The following is a 19252-nucleotide window of genomic DNA, read 5'->3' on the forward strand; positions in this document are numbered from 1 at the left end:
ATCCAGAGATCCAACATCTCAAAGTGTGACATGAACTGAAGAGATCCTTTCACTGTGACCTTTGTTTTACTGCTGATTACATCTGTTCACCAGTTTGGTAGACTTATCAGTTAATTATACGAGTACTCCTTCAGAAGTAATTCTCCATCAAGGTTACAGAAGAAATAATATATAGGACCATCCCATTTCAAGACAAAACAAAGAGAAATCTACCACTGATTAAGACAGAACAGTTTTGAGAACTTAAGAACTGCTATATTTGCTCCAGTATTCTGCTTTCAGCTCAGTTAGCAATGCATATGGAAGAAGCCACCATAATGGAAACATAATAGCATTATTTTCCAAGAAGGTGAATGGTAAACTAAGCAGAACACAATGAATGCTTATTTTGATTTATATCTCTCTTACTTGTTACTGCGTTGGCAACACATGATTTTTCACAAGTCTCCTGTTACTTGGTATTTCTCTCATCTAACCACTCTTGCAGCTGTATTATTATATTTTTTAAATGTTGTTTTTCTCTTTTTAAATTATGTTTCTAGCACTCAGTAATTATGAGAACACACTGCAAGTTCAAAGCCAAACTTTCAGAATACTAAGGGAAACAAAAAGAACATAAAATGCATTGTTTTAAAAAGAATGTTTTAAACCAATTATTTTATTTTTTTTTAATCAGAAATGCAGTGGTCATTGTTCTGGAATATTCCTTTAAGTAATGGCTCAAAAGCTACAGTCCCAATAGAGCTTTCATCCCTTCTTTTTCTATGTCTCTGTCCAACCTCTCTACTGTTAGCAAGCTCTATTACTCCTCTCTAATAGCAGCATCAGAAATGCAAATTTACTATAAAAATCCAAGGCATAAAACATTACATTGATAAAAATAAATAAATTATTCAGAAGAAGAGGAGAATACTCTCAAATAAAAGTGTAACCTGAACAACCCAAATGACATGTTATTGTGTCAAGTCCCTTTGTTCATTTCTTATGTCTGAACTCACTGAGAGTTTGATCTCATCCTCTGAATTCAAAACAAAACTTGGTTGTTTTTTGGTTTTGTTTTTTTTTACAAAAAGATCTTCTGCAGTGAAATGATATCTTCTGCTAAAAAAACTTCAGATTGATCTCTTCCTTGGCTGATGTAATAAGCAGAAACAAAATGGTAAGAAAAAATAAAATAGTTACAGTTTCAACAACCAATTAACTCATAAACTGTGGTGTACAAACAATAAAATGGGAGTCAAACACTCTTAAACTGAAAAAACACTTCTTGACTCGTTACTCTTCGAAGTATCCATGCAGTAATTTAGAAGACAGTGCAAACTCACAGACTGAAAAGAATAGAGGGCAAATCAGGGCTAATTCAGGGATTCAGATCCAGTGTTGATATATTTGCACATGCTACAACCCAAATAGGAGGGTTTTCTTCAATGTCATCTTATTACTCTGCAAGGGAGGAAAACAGACAGTTCAATCACAAAATCATAATGCTTAAGCAGCATGAAATCATAAAGCTAGCAACAAAACAGGTGAAGCATGCTACATTTATGATTCATATGCTTCCTTTCACCCTAGCACAGCGCTGGTTTACTCACAGCCCTGAATGGCCAGTCCCTGCTGGTCTCCCCAGCACAAGAGGAGTGAGCAGTATTGTCCTTTTGGGTGTACTTACTGCACTGCACTCCATCAGATAAAAATAATGCACATGAATGCTTTAGCCAACTGTACTCATAGGTTACAAGATACTCAAAATAGGATTGTTGTTAAGATATGTACATAAGGCTGAATGCATGTAAATAATCTTTACTGTCACATTTTGGATCCATTGAAATTGGTATACAGCTACAATATAGTTTGGTGGGTTTACTTTGCTTTGCAGACATCCAAATTCCCTTAAAAATTGATGTGAACCAATATAAAAAATTACTCACAATATCATAACTAGAAAAGAAAGCCTAAAGGTGGATTTTCTTTGCTCATTTAGTTTTCTCATGGTTTCCTTGGATATTTTGTGATTTTGAGATCATCAAAGCACATGAAGGGCAAGTACAGCTTGAAAGAGGTGTCTCCTTAAAATGTGTGTAAAAATCCAGAGTAGAAACAATTTAGAGAAAACTCTCTATCCCATGCCTCCACATGGTGAAATAGGCATTTCCAGCTAAGATATTAAAATTAGAACATCACAAAGTAACCTGGGACATTTTCTCTCTGTGAGAAGGCTGGACTGAGCACAGAGATGAGGAGGAAATGGAAAGGACAGCTCTGATCACCTCAGGTGAGCTGGAGACTTCTTCAGTCTCTGCAGCAGCTCAGATGGGTGAGTGACCACATGAACTGACCTGCAGAATTCAATCCACCTTTTATTACCCCATACCCTCCTGACACAAGTCAATTCCTAACAAAGAGATAGTATTTTCTGGAGTGACGAAATAATCTAAAATAAGTCAACTAGGCTCCCAACTGCCTTTTTATAAATTTCAGCCATGTCTCATATACTGGCATTTGTTCATTACAAGGTAAATACACCTGCTATACTGCCATCTGTTGTCAATCAATAATCCACAGCATCAACAAAATTCCTACATTGTTTTCAAGATAACATCGTTGCTCTCAAAAATTATTTGAACCAGCTTGTCATATATAACCTGAATGTAATAAAGATGTCTTTTTCAAGATGTACTTAAAATATTCTTTAGCATATTAAACTTGTTGCAGTCAAAAAGAAAAGTTAATGATACAGGAACTAATGGAGTATTTATTTGTTACTGGCATCTGCATATCATTTTCTGAATGCTAATTCCAAGACACCTTTTAGTATTTTCTACACCAATCAAAAATTCTTCCATTTCTCATTTCAGCCAGAAGACAGAGTCACTGTCTCCTCATGAAGATCCTCCCCAGACACACTATCCTGCCTAATTCCTACAGCTATGGTAGCTTCCAACCAGCTAAATGTTAACAGCCACGATAGAAATTGTAAGATATTCAGAATTTTGAGGCCCTGATTCCACACAGGACCTTATCATTGTCTAAGGTGAAACTCCACTTCAGCAGCTTATGATAAATCATTCTAGAATATATCAGGGGTGGGGTGTTTATGAATTACTTTTGTCATCTTAGTTAGCATCTTTCCAGTCACAATCGTCACCTCAGTGGAATTCCCACAAAAATAGAGGCAGTCTTCACAAACATAGTTTACTGATCACTCTTCCTGAGAGGCAATTTCACCACCGTTCATCAGGGAACTGGCAACCCTGGAATAAGAGCTTGCTTACTAATGTTAGATCTATTGCAAATTAATATCCAAGAGTACAGCAGACAAGAAGCAGAGCTCAGAAAAGCAGATAAGTCATGGTCACGTGCTCTTCACATACAGGTGTCCCAAGGAAATGAGCAGGTTCCTGTCACACAGCTTGAAAATACGATTCAAGTTCAACACAAGAGTCAGCAGCTATATTTAACTCATCAATTAACAACATACCACTGTACTTACTGAAATGGCTACATAGGAGTAAAATCCTGGCTCACAAACTACAGATTTCACAAAAACACAAGCAGAAGGCAAATGCAATACAGATTACAAGGAGCTGACACTCCTGGAGTTCTGTGTGTGCTCACCACAGTGACAAAAACCTTCTGCTTTAAAAGGCTAAACATGAAAAGTAATTTATCAATCATCCCACTAAATCTGACTTCTTCAACACTGTAAGGAGATTACAGGTGTTCTTAAATTAATTTTAGTTACATATTTAACTTGTAATCACAGGCAAGTGTTTCAGCAGTCATACATTATGTGACTACACCTGTAGCTGACATAACAATATTCCCTGGCTATCCACTGCTGATTTGGGGCCCTGTCTGGTACTGACAAAACAGAGAAATCTAAAAAATCAGGGTTATCCTTAACTTCTGGATTAGCTGCAAAGGTATCATCTAGCAGGTTCTTCTTGCTTTAAAGCACAGAAAGCAAATCACCAGCCAGAATTCAAACAAATGTGTCAGTGAGCATTCAGGAATTCATCAACACAGACACCCAAGTCGTCTGTAAGAGGAAAACGTTTTGCAGGTACTCTGTGAATCTGATCACTGGTAAATTCTGAAAGGTAAATACAAGGGGAAAATTACTATATTTCATTTCCACAAGAGTTTAATTTAGACATGTTTGCAGAGCATTTTTGCATAATAAGACACGAATTCCTATAACTAAATACATTCTGCTCTTCCCATTTTTTCTTAAAAATACAATTACATACGCAACAAAATGTATTTTCTCAGTGATCAGACATTTGTTTATAAAGTTTTCACTGTTACCTAACAGGTACAAGTTTCACGAACAAAACATCAATAATTAAGCTTCTGAAACTTTGTGTTACTTCCCATAAAAGACACCCACCCACATTTAGAGCTCAAAAGTTTTAAAATGTTTCTGCAGCATTACCAAGGGTCATGATGGTAACAGCAGACAAGGTAGGGAGACTGCACTGCTATTAATTATTACTTACAGTACATAGTAGTAAATTAATTGAGCAATAAAAGGTATTGCTGTGATTTATCAAAGTATTAAAAACTCATTCACTGGATTTTATTTTTTTTCCTACTGAACTACTGAATTCAGTATTGTAAAGCAAGGATTTTACCTTTTCAGTTGAATTAGCTGATCCAGTTTTGGAGCAAGTTAAATTGAATTCTTATGAATATTACTAAGAAGAAAATAGAAGTTGTATTGTCATTAGAAAAGCAAAAAATCAAGGGTAGATATTTTAAAAATATATCCTTCATCTTAAATTTATGCAACTGCAGAAGTGCACAAATAAAGAAAACCAATATTGTTTAGGAAGTCCAGAATTTGGGAAGCTCAAAAAACCCCTGGACAAATGACAAAAAATATGAAGTCCAATTTTAACAAAAGGAAAACAACTGTTAACCAGATAGGATTTTATCATCATTATTTTTTAGTTTATGAAGAAGTATTAACTGACAATGATGTTGCATTTCAGTGTCAAAAACCAAACTTATTCCAATCCATCACCACTCTTTCAGAGATTTTTTTCAGAAACAAGCCATCTCTATTAAGAAGGGAAAAAGTAACTAATATCCGGCAAACTTTCAGCTAGCAATGTTCTCAATATTATTCCACAAAAAATTCCTGAACTATTTTCAATTTCTTATCATTAATACTGGTTTTGGGACTACTACTTTTGTGCTAAAACTGCAGAAGCAGCCAGTATGGTACCGAGATGTAAAGACATGAATTACTGAGCTCAGCACTTTTGACTGCATGTATAATGCTCACAAATACATTATGTGTAAGAAAAACAATGTATTATTGCATAACATTCTTAATTGCATCTCTCCCTGCAGGACTCCATCGAAACACGGCGTGTTGTATCTCTATAAAAAATATTTTGTAGAAGGACTTTGGAAAAGCAGAGAGCTAGTAAACAGATAACCATTGCACATATAGTTACAATGCATTATGTAGTTAATAACCTATTTTTTTTCAGTTGACAGTGCAGATTTTTAGAAAATGAACCTGAATGGACAGTAACTCCACATGCTTATGTGTAGTGCTACCTTTACCTGTTCTTATAAAGAAGATAAGCTGTTAGCCCAAATGGCAGATACTACTTCCATGCTCACAAATACTGCCTAAGTATTTCTTCACTTAAAGACATATTTAGAGTTCATTGCTTTCCAGATTTGAATTTATATAGATGTTGGAGAAGAGGGAAGTTTTCTGAACTACATTTCCAGGGGAAGTGGGTGAGTTTGTTCTCCAAAAGTATCAGCCTGGAGGAGAGAAACAAAGGAACATGGTATGTGAATGGCTTCCCAGGACTGGATATGTCATTCTGATAATTTGCTGACAGTCTTCGCTCTTTAGTTCTATGCTATTTAGAACATGCATGTGAAGAAAGAGGAAAATATCTGAATTTTACAGGTAAAGTAGATTCTTGGGATTTGTGTGCAAAATCAGAGAGACAAATTTTTCTATTGCCTAATATCTACCAGAAAAATGGTGAATCTTTCCTTTAATTTCCATGACAGCAATTCTTGTTCAGTACTACAGGGGGATCACCTCTGTTTTTCTGTCATTGCTTTCTTCATTACTAAAACTAGGCAAGGACAATCCCAACAGCACATCTGCTGTGAATCTCTGACTGTTGTGAACAGTTTCTTCAAATGCCACATTATCAAATCCTGTTTAAGTCGGTTTCCCTTTGAAAACTCCAGCTTGGGCAGAAGGGAAAGCAAAAGAGGAGATGTTGACGGCTGGATTTGTACTGGTCCTCCCAAGGTTCCTTCAGTGGAAGCCTTTCCATGGTACAGTCTAATTATTCATTTGCTGTCTTTAATACAAGATATTATTGCAACAGTTCAGATGGAAAGAGAGCTTGGAAAAGCATCTGAAGTTATCTCAGTCACTGCAGGAAGAGTCCTCACTAACAGTGCTGATCTAGAACAAGGAATGTCAGTCTTGTTAGGAACCTTACAGAATCTTAAAAAAAAGTCACTGCATCCTTCTAGACAAAGCCCGAGCTCATTCCTATCAGCAGCAGTCCTACACAAATAAAGAAATTAAGAGCTGATTAGTATAAAGCTGATCAGTGCCATGGTTCTGGCCAGTTCTGAGCTGCCCCAGCACAGGGCACAGCTGAGTCCTCAGCACCTCGGGGGGAACATCTCAGGGAAAAGGCAAAACTGCCTGGCAGCGAGGGGAAGGGCTGAGGAAAAGCACCATGGAAAGCAGGAGTGAAAAGAGATGAGCAACCCTGAGAGCCTTGAGCCTGGAAGAGTCCCTGGCTGGGGCTGGGATGGGCACAGGAGTTCGGAAGGAAGGGGTGAAGTTGAGCCTAGGAAGAAGAGGAGGGGAGAAGAGGCAGGTGTTGTTTTTATTTTGCCTCTGTTTCTCACCATTCAAATCTGTTTGGCAATAAATTAAATTGATTTTCTCCACGTCAGGTCCGATCTGCCCATGCCAGTTACTGGTAAGAGATCTCCCAGTCCTTGCCTTGACCCCCAAGGCTGCAGGACAAGGTCAACCCTGCACATGCCCAGGTTGATGAACAACACCCCTGACTGCCAGCTGAGGGGAGAACAGAACAATAAAGGGGGGAAAGGTAAAGGTGATAAGCATAAATAAAAGGGAATACTGCATTTATCTGAAATCTTATCCCTACCTGGGCTATTCTTGACTCTAACTTCCGCAGTCAGTCTCCGATATATTTGGATGTTTTGATCACACATCCATACTGCCAATATTTATTTCAGTGACACATTTGGGCCTCTGTACTCATTTAGTTCTATTCTCAGCACACAACCAGAACCCTAAATATAGTCCCAGTCTGTCTGTGGGTATCATGCTGTGCAGCTACAACAAGCATGCTTTACTGTAGTAACCCTTTCTTCTACCCCTGAACTGAGCAAGCACTTGGAAGGATCTGTATCTAAAAATGCTCAATTACTTTTATTGTGTCAAATCCTGTACATATCTATTTGTAGGGAAAGATGTGAAACTGCATGGATATAAATAAAGAAACATGCTTTCTAATAAACATTGTATTAATCTGACAGGGTTTATATAAAAGCCAAAAAAGGAAATAATAAAATACTTCAAAACCATATTTTCAGGAGATATATGCTGAATAACCTTACAACACTTCCTGTCTGCTACACAATTAGCCTCCATTTCCACTAATTTTTTTTGAGAATCACACAGCTAATTTCTGGTTACAAACTCTGTAAATACTACCTTTAATGCCAGGCCCACCATCCTGCCCAACATATGGAAAAGTTGATGGGGTTTTTTTCTAGTTTCCTCCCTTCCCTATTGAGTTCATACTTTCACATCTCCTTTCCTTAAGTAACCATAAAATTCTACCAAGAATGTTCAGTTAGATTTTTGTCCATTAATAATGACTCTCCTGGCTACTGAAGAGCACCAGTCTCATTCTTACACCCTCGGATTGTGTAGCAGTTGTGATATTGATCTAACAGTCCACAAAAACACGGCTCTCAATGGTTACCATAATTGAGCAAAACACGTCCATTCTGAAATTATTAATACTATCACAGGGAGATTAATTTCCTTTTGATGTTCTTCTATCAGGAACTCCACTTTGATTCATTGATGTCACAGAACAAATTAGTGCAGTACATAGCCAACAGTATGATATTAAAATCGGACATTATTCTGCAGCTGATATCAAACAATAAAGTAGCAGATGGCTTTTTTTTTTTTTTTTTTTTTCTTTTTCAGAAATGGCTTTCATGTCAGAGTAAAGGGCTGCACAAACCAAAATGATTTCTTCTTCTGGAAGTTGTTCTTGTTGGTTGCATACTTGGATCAAAACTTTCAGTGTCTGCAAGGACTTCATTATATGATAAAAGGTCAAACGTTCAATGGTATAGAGAAGACAAGAGGTTTCATAAGCTTTTGCTCTTTAGCTTCAAAGTGGCAACAAACCATAACATTTGGTGAAAAAAAAAACACTGATCAAACTGTGTTTACTTTTGGACAAAATATTTGCCATACATTTGATTTTAACAACCTTGTCTTTTTATACATGAGATTTACTTATGACACGTGCTACACTTGCCTGAAAGAAATTATTCCTTCATAATTAATTGAAAGCAAAGACATTTACTCTGGCATCAAAACTGGATTTGTAAGTGCAAGCACAACTGTTCCAATGTTCTTCCTTTCTATGTTCAACCTGAATTTGCTTCTCCAGTGGATTAAAGACAAATGTTAGGACTTGTCCTTTGTTTCAAAGGAGGTAAATGCAATTCAGGGTCTTTCTGCACACAATGCTCCTGGTGTTGTAAGGACATTTGCATGTCTTTATTCAGCACAGCTGCTCTTCAGAACTGAAGTATTTGAACACCCAGGCTTGGGGACAATCTCCAGTGCAGAGGAACAGCCCAAATGTGGCTGACACATTTCCTCCTGCTGACTGCCAGAATGCACAGGCACTGCAAGAAGGAGTGGCTGTCTGTGAGTACCTTGAAATGAAAGAATTAAACAAAACGCAAAGAACAAAAGTTTGTTTCACGTTGTTTTCAACCCTGAAAATGACAGGTAACTAAGAGCAGGGTTTGTGGAGCTATTCCTGCTCACCAGCAGAAGGACAGAACATCAGGTACAGCAGAATCCTGGAATTTGAACTGCACAGACACGGTCAGAATATGTACCACATTTATTTCACATTTACTGTATGTCAAGTGGTTACTTCAATATCTTTGTACAGTGCAGTTCCCAGGAGCTTAGGAGAATGAACAAAACAGAGCCATTTACTTTGACCTCGGCCTGGCAAAGAAAGAGTAGGGAAACATGCTTACATATTTAGTAAAAACAGGAGTTAAAATATAGAATTGAAATAGATCTGTAGAATCTCCGAAATAGGAATAATACTTCAAAACTTTCATTTAAAAACACCTCAACAGAGGAACATGTGTGCTGCTAAGTGGATTAGCAGCAATACAAGTCCTATGGAACAAAACAGGCCTTCTAACAACTTGCAATTTGCATTTCCCCATGGCAGACTGGTGATTAGTTTTACATTAATTGCAGCATCCTCTTAATACTATCCCAGCCAGGTTTCACTGGCAACAGAATCACTTTTTTCATTATCAATTCTTATTAGCTATTATATGTATCTAATGCTAACATATGAGTTCAGTTGAGTTTTTCCATTATTCTCATTAATATGGGATCCTTTTGAAAGCTTGGACTACTTATGAGAGAGATTTGGGGTGGGGGCTGGAGAGGTTTAGCTATAGTTTATATTATATGTCATAGGGAAAGTATCTGTACTTGGCTTTTTAAAGTCAGGTAAACTCTGGGCCATGATGTTAGCCTTTAATACTCCTACTTGGTAAAAGGTAGATAGTTAAATTCATTTAGAAGAGCAAATACATCACAAGTAAGTTAATAACACTAACCCGGGTATTTTTAGAAAGTTCTGTACAGCCAAGGGTTTTCTTTCCTGAGCAAAATGTCTAACAAGTCCATAGCAGTTTTCATATACCCATCTCCAATTTTAACAAAATCCTTTGAAAAAATAACTATCCAGACAGGCACAAACACAGGATAAGTGTTCAGCTTATTTTTTCTGATTTATTGTGCCTCTTTCTCTTCCACACCACAAAACACCTCAAAAGCTGTAATCACCACCATTCTTAACATAAATGTTTAGAACATATCATGTCCTAAATGTTTAATATAGTGAAAGGTTCTAATAAAGCTAAATTAACAAAACCTCCAGTTCTCAGGGTTAAATTAAATAAAGGACCAATAAGATAGTGGGCAGTGAAAATACATTCTGTATTCACTGTAACAAACACCTGGCTTTGCCAGCAGCAGAGCAAGTACCGTGTTTTATGTAGAACACAATGTGGTTTGCTTAGCCTGGAAACAGTGAAAAAGAGCAGAAGCTTTCAAAACACAGAGAGTAGAACTTAGTGCTCTTTCCCCATAAAGCTGTAGAATGCAGGTCCCTCTCAGCTGTTAAGATTGAAGAATGACTCGGAGTAGAACAATAATGTCAGAAGAACAGTGAAGTGCACACTAGACAGCCATAAGAACTTCATTTGACTTGTATTGGCAATTGATTTAAATGGAATTGCAACCACCCATCAAGGTCAAGAGTGCTTTCTTGACATTAGGGACCTCTGTGTCAACTGTAAATGTACAATGGTCATCTATTTTTTACAAACATGTTGAAATCATTATAAATCATGTTTTAGAATGATTGTTTTAATGTTCTAGGTAATGGGATTTTGCTGAATGGTAGTATTGCTTGCTGAACAGTTTGCAATTTATTCTTTGCTATACAAATGACTCCACAAAATAATAAAATACCCTTTATCAGATACTGCACAGCTTAACCAAAGAGATGGATCACACCAGGTACCTTCCACTTTAGTTTCACAATGGTACCACTAAGACAACAATGTTGTGATTTCAGGACAACAATGTCTTGCTTAAAATTAGTGCAGAGCATTAGGCAAATGTTACACTAACACCTGAATAAAACCTAAAATATTGGTTCCAGGTCAAAATCTCTGGAATGTCCCACCACATCTATAGTATACTGTTCTCCACTGAAGCTGAGAGCAACTTGTTTATTTGGACTGTGTATACTTACAAAGAGCCCCCACTGGGACGGTTATTTCTATGTTTCTCCAACAAAAGGTGTTTATGTTTCTCTAAAGACAAATAAAAATCACATCTCCCTTTTGGGATCCTGATAATCAAGGTCCCTGACCAATAGAGATAAGGGGTACCCTCTAAACATCCTTTCTGTATGGTTCTAAGAAAATACTCATTCAGTTTCCAGGTTAACTATGTGCAGCTCATATCCATTTACTGTCTTACTTTTATTTCTGAGGTAAATATATTTTAATGATAAAGAGCCAAAAGGTTAAAATCCAAAAGAAAGAAGAATCAGGCTCATAGTGACTTACAGTCCTCACAGGAGTACTGGTGTTATCTCAGTTATTCTGCTTTTTTGTCATTCACTGCATTCATGTCTTTGGAAATTTTCAAAAACCACAATCCCAGAATGGCTTGGGCTGGAGAGGACCTCAAAGCTCATCCCATTCCCACCCCAGCCATGGGCAGGGCCAGCTCCCAGTGTCCCAGGTGCTCCCAATGTCCAAGCTGGCCTTGGGCACTGCCAGGGATCCAGGGGCAGCCCCAGCTGCTCTGGGCACCCTGTGCCAGGGCCTGCCCACCCTGCCAGGGAACAATTCCTGCCCAAGATCTCATCCAGCCCTGCCCTCTGACACTGGCAGCCATTCCCTGTCCTGGCACTACATGTCCTTGTAAAGTCTCTCTCCATCTTTTTCAGGCACAGGAATAACCGAAGTTATTTCAAGAAATTGTGAAGTTGACAAAGAGAAAATGACAGTACAGACCAGAAGTAAAAGACCAGATCTATGTCTTAGAGAAGTAACAGTATTTGTATTGGCTCCAGCAACCACTGGCACAGCCCAAACAGCATTTGTGTTGAAATCTCTGTTGGTTTGTGGTTTGTGATTCTCCGCTTTTTAAACTTATTAGCGCCTTATTGTGGAACTATAATTCAACTTACATTTTTGTTTACACACTTCTGGTCTTGTTTATATTTAATACTTCTAGTTCCTTAGTTGAAGAAGTTGTCAACAAAGAAAACAAGTGGAAAAAATAGCAAATATAAAGTTAAACTGGTCTAAATGTCATATCATAAAATTAAAGACTGAATAAATTCAAACTTAAATGAACAAGTTAATCTTATTTTTCATTGAATTACACTGAATTATTTTTATCTATTACTTAAGCTATCTTTAAGCAGTTATTGGGACTCCCTTAGCATCTGTTACATAAAGGGATTCCTTCACACCAGTGGTGTGCTGTAAACACACCACTATCACTATTTTTCTGTGTTTGTTAGGGAAAAGACTCTTGAGGTTTGCTGCTTCCCCATCATTACACTGGATAACAGAAATCTAATTTGGATTCTAGTCCAGGCTTGGTCTTGCAGAGCAGCAGCTCCTGAGCAGCAATGGTCCCACACAGCCAGAGCACCAGGAGCATCCCAGCACCCCAACTGCCTTCCCAGCCCAAAGCTGGCTTACAAGTTTGTAAATCCCTTTTCTTCCAGTAATTCCTATTTGACTAATTACCTAATCATAATTTGGTAACCTAACAGTAATTGACAGTATAGAAATGCAAAATAACCATGGCATGAAAGCTGACATGAGCAGAGTTATACCGCCCAGCATCCTGGCTTTCACACAACTACTTCATTACCTGTAAGCTTCTCAGTAATGAATATGCTATTAAAAGGGTTTTTTAATTTTCATGTTTCTCGTGTTGTAATTCTCCAATAAATTTCCCTGACTTCCAACATAAATAAGTTTCATTATTCCTCATTATTAAAAGAAACAAACACATTCTCCTTCACTGAAAGGGTGTCATATAATTAGATGACCTTCCTACATAAAATCATGAATGAAAAAAAGACCTGACAAGTTGCATAAAAATATTTAATCAGACATTAGGACATTAAATACAGTTAGTCAAAACACAAGACATTATTGTACTAACAAATGCTTTCAGAAACAGTCTTTTACAATACAAGAGATCAAAACAGACTTTAGTTTTACTACATCATTAGACAAGTCCCAGATTTTCAACAATTTATCACCAGTTTCTTCATTTGGTTGCTCTAAACATGCTTTTAAAACATACTTGATAACTAGTAAAAATTGTATACAATGCAAATGACATTTCAGATAAGTTTTATTGACTTAATGCTCTGGTAATAAAATTATAACAATCAGTATTATTTTGATTTATTGCAAATTTTACTTTCACCTTTAATGGACTTGGTGCATGGCAGAATTGAATGTAATGCTGCTGCCACCTCAAGGTCACTGCAGAAAACTGTGATGGTTCATTTTGGTCTATTCCTATCTAATAAACAGTAGGAAGATTGAATAACTAAGAATGAACAGGCTCCCTTGTTTTCATAAACTTGTTTGATGCTCACTATGTGCAGATTCCATGTGCATATTTGCAAAGAAAGATGGATTTTCTGCCTCTGTGTACATGGAAGTGCAGACACAGACAGACAGACAGACAGACACAGGACCTGCAGACCTGTGGGCAAGCCCAGTGCTGAGGGTGAGGGAAAAAAACTTTGGGTGCCAAGGACTGTTCGTAAAGTGAGCCAAACCATGCAGTCATAATTTTTACACAAAGTCCTGAATGAGAATTTGAACTTAGTAAAATTGCATAGGAAATCTCAGTCCTTTATCTTTCCGGGGTTTATGGTTTTTTGTTGTTTGTTTGTTGTTTTTTTTAAGCTTTCACATAGAAATCACAATAGGATGAACAACCCCAGTTTGTCATATTTATGTTAATATCTTGATATAGATCTTGAGGGGACAAGTGCAGAGTAATTTTTGTAACCAAAATAGGAAACTTGTGCAAATTTTCTTATTTAAGATTCTGTAGAACAAATTCATATTTCAATGAAGAACCATGTCTTCACTATAAGTATCTGCAGTGCTGAGTGTTTCTATGGATGCTCAGAAATAATCTAAGTTTGTACTCCTAAAAGTTCTACAGAAGCATAGCAAAAGTCTCACACCATCATCTACATTTATAAATATGTGGTCAGTTATATAAATTTTGTAAAATTTATCATGGTTAGGTTAATGTGACTGCTACCCTGAGGTTACCTGAAAAATGTTGCACCCAAAAATTTCAATCTACTGCTTAAAACCCACCTCAAGTAGCTCAGTGCTTGAATAAAAACCTCTATCTAATCCTATTTGGCAAAAACCAGATTGCAATTCAAGTAAAAATGTCTGCAGGAGATCAATCTATGGAATTTAAGGAAAGTCGCCAGGACCACTGAAGGACAGAGGACTTTAATGATATGAGAAGTACCCAAAGGCACTTCTTATTTCTTGATTTAAGCTACCCAGTTTCCATGCTGAGCAGGAAGTTTCAATACTTTTAGTCTGGCCAACACTGGTAATTAATACTCAATTTAAGTCACAGATATACCAGAGTTTCACGCCTGACTGGATTTCTAAATTTTTGGTGCTATTTTATCTTTTTTTAGGGGCCTAGCATGTAGTACATACTCTAGATGTTCTTGCTTGCACCAGAAATTAGGGTATTTCAGTCCACACTGAGTGATTTAACAAGGAAGGAAAAGTAATGCCTTCTAACTACAACTGTAAAAAAATATCACCAATTAAATCAATTATAGGAATATTAGCTACATTAGAACTCCAGGGAGTCCAATTCTTTTTAGGGAATCTCCTTTTACAGGTGAAATATTAATTTATGTAATGCATGATATCTGATTCCAGGCTTCCTGAAGCTTATCATTCACAAATGAATTCTCCTGAATGTGTAAATACACACCAAGGACAGTCACTGGGGCATTTCTGAATGGCAAATGTAACAACTGGGATCAGTATGTACCCGCTCTAATGCAACACTTCACACACAGATAATTTCTCTTAAGAATGCAAAAAGCATTTCTGTATTTTCACTGACTATAACAAGATGAGTGGTACCTTGCTGTCGTTTTTGTTGGAGTCTTTTGTGCATATGACTCCCCCTGCTACAACTGACAGTAATAAATTCTGCACGCCCTGAGTTGGATTACAGACCTAAAGCACTGTTTGGAGTAAGAGCTGGCAAAAATATCAGTATCTATGTAAAGTAATAAAAAGGACAAAAAAATAATGGACATTACAATATAGCACATCGTGTGGCAAGGCTCTGTGGACTGCCTTGATATTTTCTCTACAGATAAATAATCTTTGTCTCTGTTCTAAGTGGAGTTTCACCATGGCCACTTCAGCAGTAAAATCCCATCCAAAATGTATGATTTTACTAATTTAAAGCAGATCTGTCCTCAGTACATGTACACAGACCACATTTTATATTCACCCAGGTGTAGGGAGACTGTTCTGAGGGCTGTGAGAAGACCTGAGACTTGAAGACGATGGCAAAACACGCTTCAGAATCTGCAAGTTTATCATTTCCACCCCCAAATAAAAAGAAAAAGGTGGCAGTAAGGTCCTTCCTCCCTCACACTCAGCTGCAGCCCAGGTTTATCCTACTTTCCACCCACTGCAGACCTTCAAACAAGAGACAAATGTGCCACGGCAGTACTTTGACCAAGTCCATAAAAATCATCTCCCAACGCACTAATAGCAGTTAGGGGTGTGATTTTGGGTGACACTTTTATGTAAGATTTAATACAGAATGCAGTTCTAATTATGTTTTGCCAATATCACTGGCAGAAAGCAGCTTTCACTTCCTTCATGGATGAAACCAGCAGATACAGCAATTGTGAAAAGCACTGCTGTGCCAGTGTAACTTCTATATAAATCATAAGTTATATAAGTTGCTGTTGGTATAGCAGTATCAAAAAAATAACCTTATTTACTGCAGAGAACATTTTAGCACCTTGCCTTGAGCCAATGTGAAGCTTTCCACAATGTCTCACTCTTTTCAGCTCACCTCTTCTGCTCGAGACCAATGAAGAGTGAGTATTTTGAAGATAATAACAATATTCCACAGAATAGCATGAGGAGAATTTTGGGGAAAAAAATTATATTCTCTTATTCCTGAGAAAAAGTTGTAAATATAAGTGAAAAAGCCAATGAGAAAGAAATATGGAATTTTTTTCTGTAAAAAGCAATTCCAAATAAGTGACTTACAGTCAAATAACTAAGATTCAAGGGAATGAGAGTGAGTTTGCAAATAATAGGACAGATGCTGTTAAATCATCTCTAAATTGCAATTACGTATTTTACGTATACACTTACTTGCACACATAAAATTAGATTTACGTAGAGCTTAGAGATGGCCCTGAATCACAGGGTTTAAATCTGGAGTCAAGCCTATGTCTACACTCCCATAAAGCTGGGGGAAGCAGGGGATTGAATACAGGGATTTTTAGTCTCATTTCCTGTACAAAATCAAGTAGATGTGATTCTAGGAGACAGAATAAGTCATGTAGGAAAGCAGAGGCAAAGTGTTTTCCCTTTAATTCACGGAAAAGTATACCTAAAGTACAGAGTGAAAAAAATTTCATCATTTGATAACATGTCATGGAAAAATACAAGGTCTAAAGTAATGAGAGATGCACTGATTTGCAGTGGTAGCAGTACTAAAATAATTAAAAGACATATCAAGGGGAAACAAAAGACAAAAAGATAAGAAGTTAAAAATGTATGGTTATTCTCTGAATATATGACATATATCAGATTCCCAGCTTTTTAGCAAATACTAATAATTTAGATTTAGTAAACATATTAGTAACCATCTTCTCAAAAACAGGAGATGCGTATCTAAATTAAATTAATATAAATCAGCCCCTAGATGTCATTGTTGCAGCTGAAATATCACTTAATACAGAACTTTCCTAATTCTCCAGCAGGAAAGGCTGTGTAAAGCAAAATAAACCATCTAAGTAATATAAATTCTGCTCAGCTTTAATGCCTCACTGCCAAAGCACAAAGAGCTCTAAGGCTGTAACAAAAAGATAACTAATTCTAACTACACAAAAGGACTGTGTGTGAGGTTTGGGTTCTGGCAGCAGAGAAGCACAACCATCCCAAAGGAAATTGCGCTCTAAACCTTATAGCATAAAACATCACACACCTGTCCCAAGGGAAGATTCTTCCTAACTCCATCAACGCTGGCCTCAGTACTAAAAATGTTATTTAATATAACAATTGAAATATATTGAATAATATTGAAATGTTATTTCAATATTTGCATCTCTGATTCTATCTGGAACAGTTGTACATGTTCTCTCACTGTATACAAAATCTTCGGTTTAAAATACTCATTTTAATTCTTGAAAAGTTTTGTTTTCTACCATATATTGTAGCAATGAGTTCCAGAGGTTAATTACACTTATATAAGAAAAAAACCAAATCTAAAACTTCCTGTACTTGTTTTGAAAGTGCAACCATTATTCAACTTGACTGAATAACTAAATAATCTAATGGTAGGAGAAGCATATTTAAAATGCAATTTATTTCCTTTTTACTATTTATTATCCATATATGTCCATCATGTTCAATTGTATTGTCTAAATGCAGAGACAGTGTTCATTCTTCCCTGCATAATTTCTCAGTACTCCTAACATTTCTCAATCCACCTGCAGTATTTTCTCTCAGAATACAAGGTAGTCCTATTTCATAAACAAACAACACAGTGTAATTTTTCCTAATCCATGTTCTTACCACGCTTCTCTCACTCTCTGCATTTTCCCAGATTATGCATCTCATTTGCAAACTTCTTTATTTAGAGGGTTAAAATGTCCCATGGGGCTCATTTCACAATAAGGGTTCCCATAATGCCAGTCCAATAAATCAAAGTATTTGTACCATGCTTGTACACCTGCGTGAAAATGTTCAAATTCTTCCACCATTTTTGGAGGAACTAAACATTTCACCTTTCATGTGACAGTGAACTGTATTTTATCCACTCTAAACTTTTTTTTTTTTTTTACCCAGAAACAAGACAGCTATGAGCAGATACAGACAATATGAAACATTCTGTCAGCCAAAAATAATGAAAAAACCTAAATCCAGGCTTCTGTGTTGTAGTTGGCCTATAAAGATAGCAGAAAAATCCCTACTTGCCAATGGTATTGTAATGTGATAGCAAAATCCAATTTTTATGGTGGATTCACCTCACAATAAAGGTTAACTCCAGGCTACCAAGAACTGAAACTTAGGTGAAATATTAAATTTGAATTCTCTATCTTCTCATGCCACTCCAAGTGTTCACACAGCACTCATGGCACCATTCACCCAGGAAGGTATGCACCGGCCAAAGCCTCCCTTCCAACCAGAGCTCCAAGCAAGGTTCATTTCTGTTGTACACACAGCTACAAATCAGTTTGTTTAATGCCCACTCAATAAAGTCAGGGACTCCAGTTATATAACACAGTATAATAATGTGAAAATTATAAAGCTTTTGGAATGGTTTGGGAACTGCAAGGAATAAAAATGTAGAAAACTCATAGGCTAAATTGGATTTTTCATTGACAATTATATACCTGATTGCTGGTACAGGTCATTAATGAAAACCACCCTAATTGTTCATTTGATGACTGGAAAGAGTTTCAAGACTGAGGACACAAAGAATAAACAGGCACCTTAAAGGAAAGCTACTACATGTAGATTTCTGTTATGGTTAAAGTGTACACAAAAAGCTGTGCACACTTTGCATGTTTTCACTTCAAGATTGCATCTTTGCTGATGTAGCTCGAAATTCACCTGGTGTTTCTAGACTATGTGTTACTCTTTTAAATTAAGCTTATAATATTTACCATAAAACTCATGCCACCGACATTCTGTACATATTTACAGTACTTAGGAAGCAATTTCGTATAAACTTTTAGAAAAACATCAACATTCTGAACATATTATCCTCAATACAAGAGTCTCATCTCTGCTGCTCAGGGAGAGGTGCCTTACCCAGATTTCACTTGATTTCATGTCTCCTTCAACTTGAAAGCAATGAAAATGAAAAACAGGAAAATTATTTTGTGAATTAAGAAGCCTTTCAAATTAATGTAAAAGTGCAAAATCTAAATCTGTCTTTTTGTACAACCATACCTGCACAGAGAATGAAATCTTTGATTTCGTCCAGGTTTAATTACAATAGAGAAGAATAACAGAATGTATGGAGATGATTACTCATTATCAACCCAGT

Source organism: Pseudopodoces humilis, chromosome 14 (genome assembly GCF_049639895.1).
Source record: "Pseudopodoces humilis isolate 2021_Gansu_Grassland_sample_001 chromosome 14, ASM4963989v1, whole genome shotgun sequence".
Taxonomy (NCBI): domain Eukaryota; kingdom Metazoa; phylum Chordata; class Aves; order Passeriformes; family Paridae; genus Pseudopodoces; species Pseudopodoces humilis.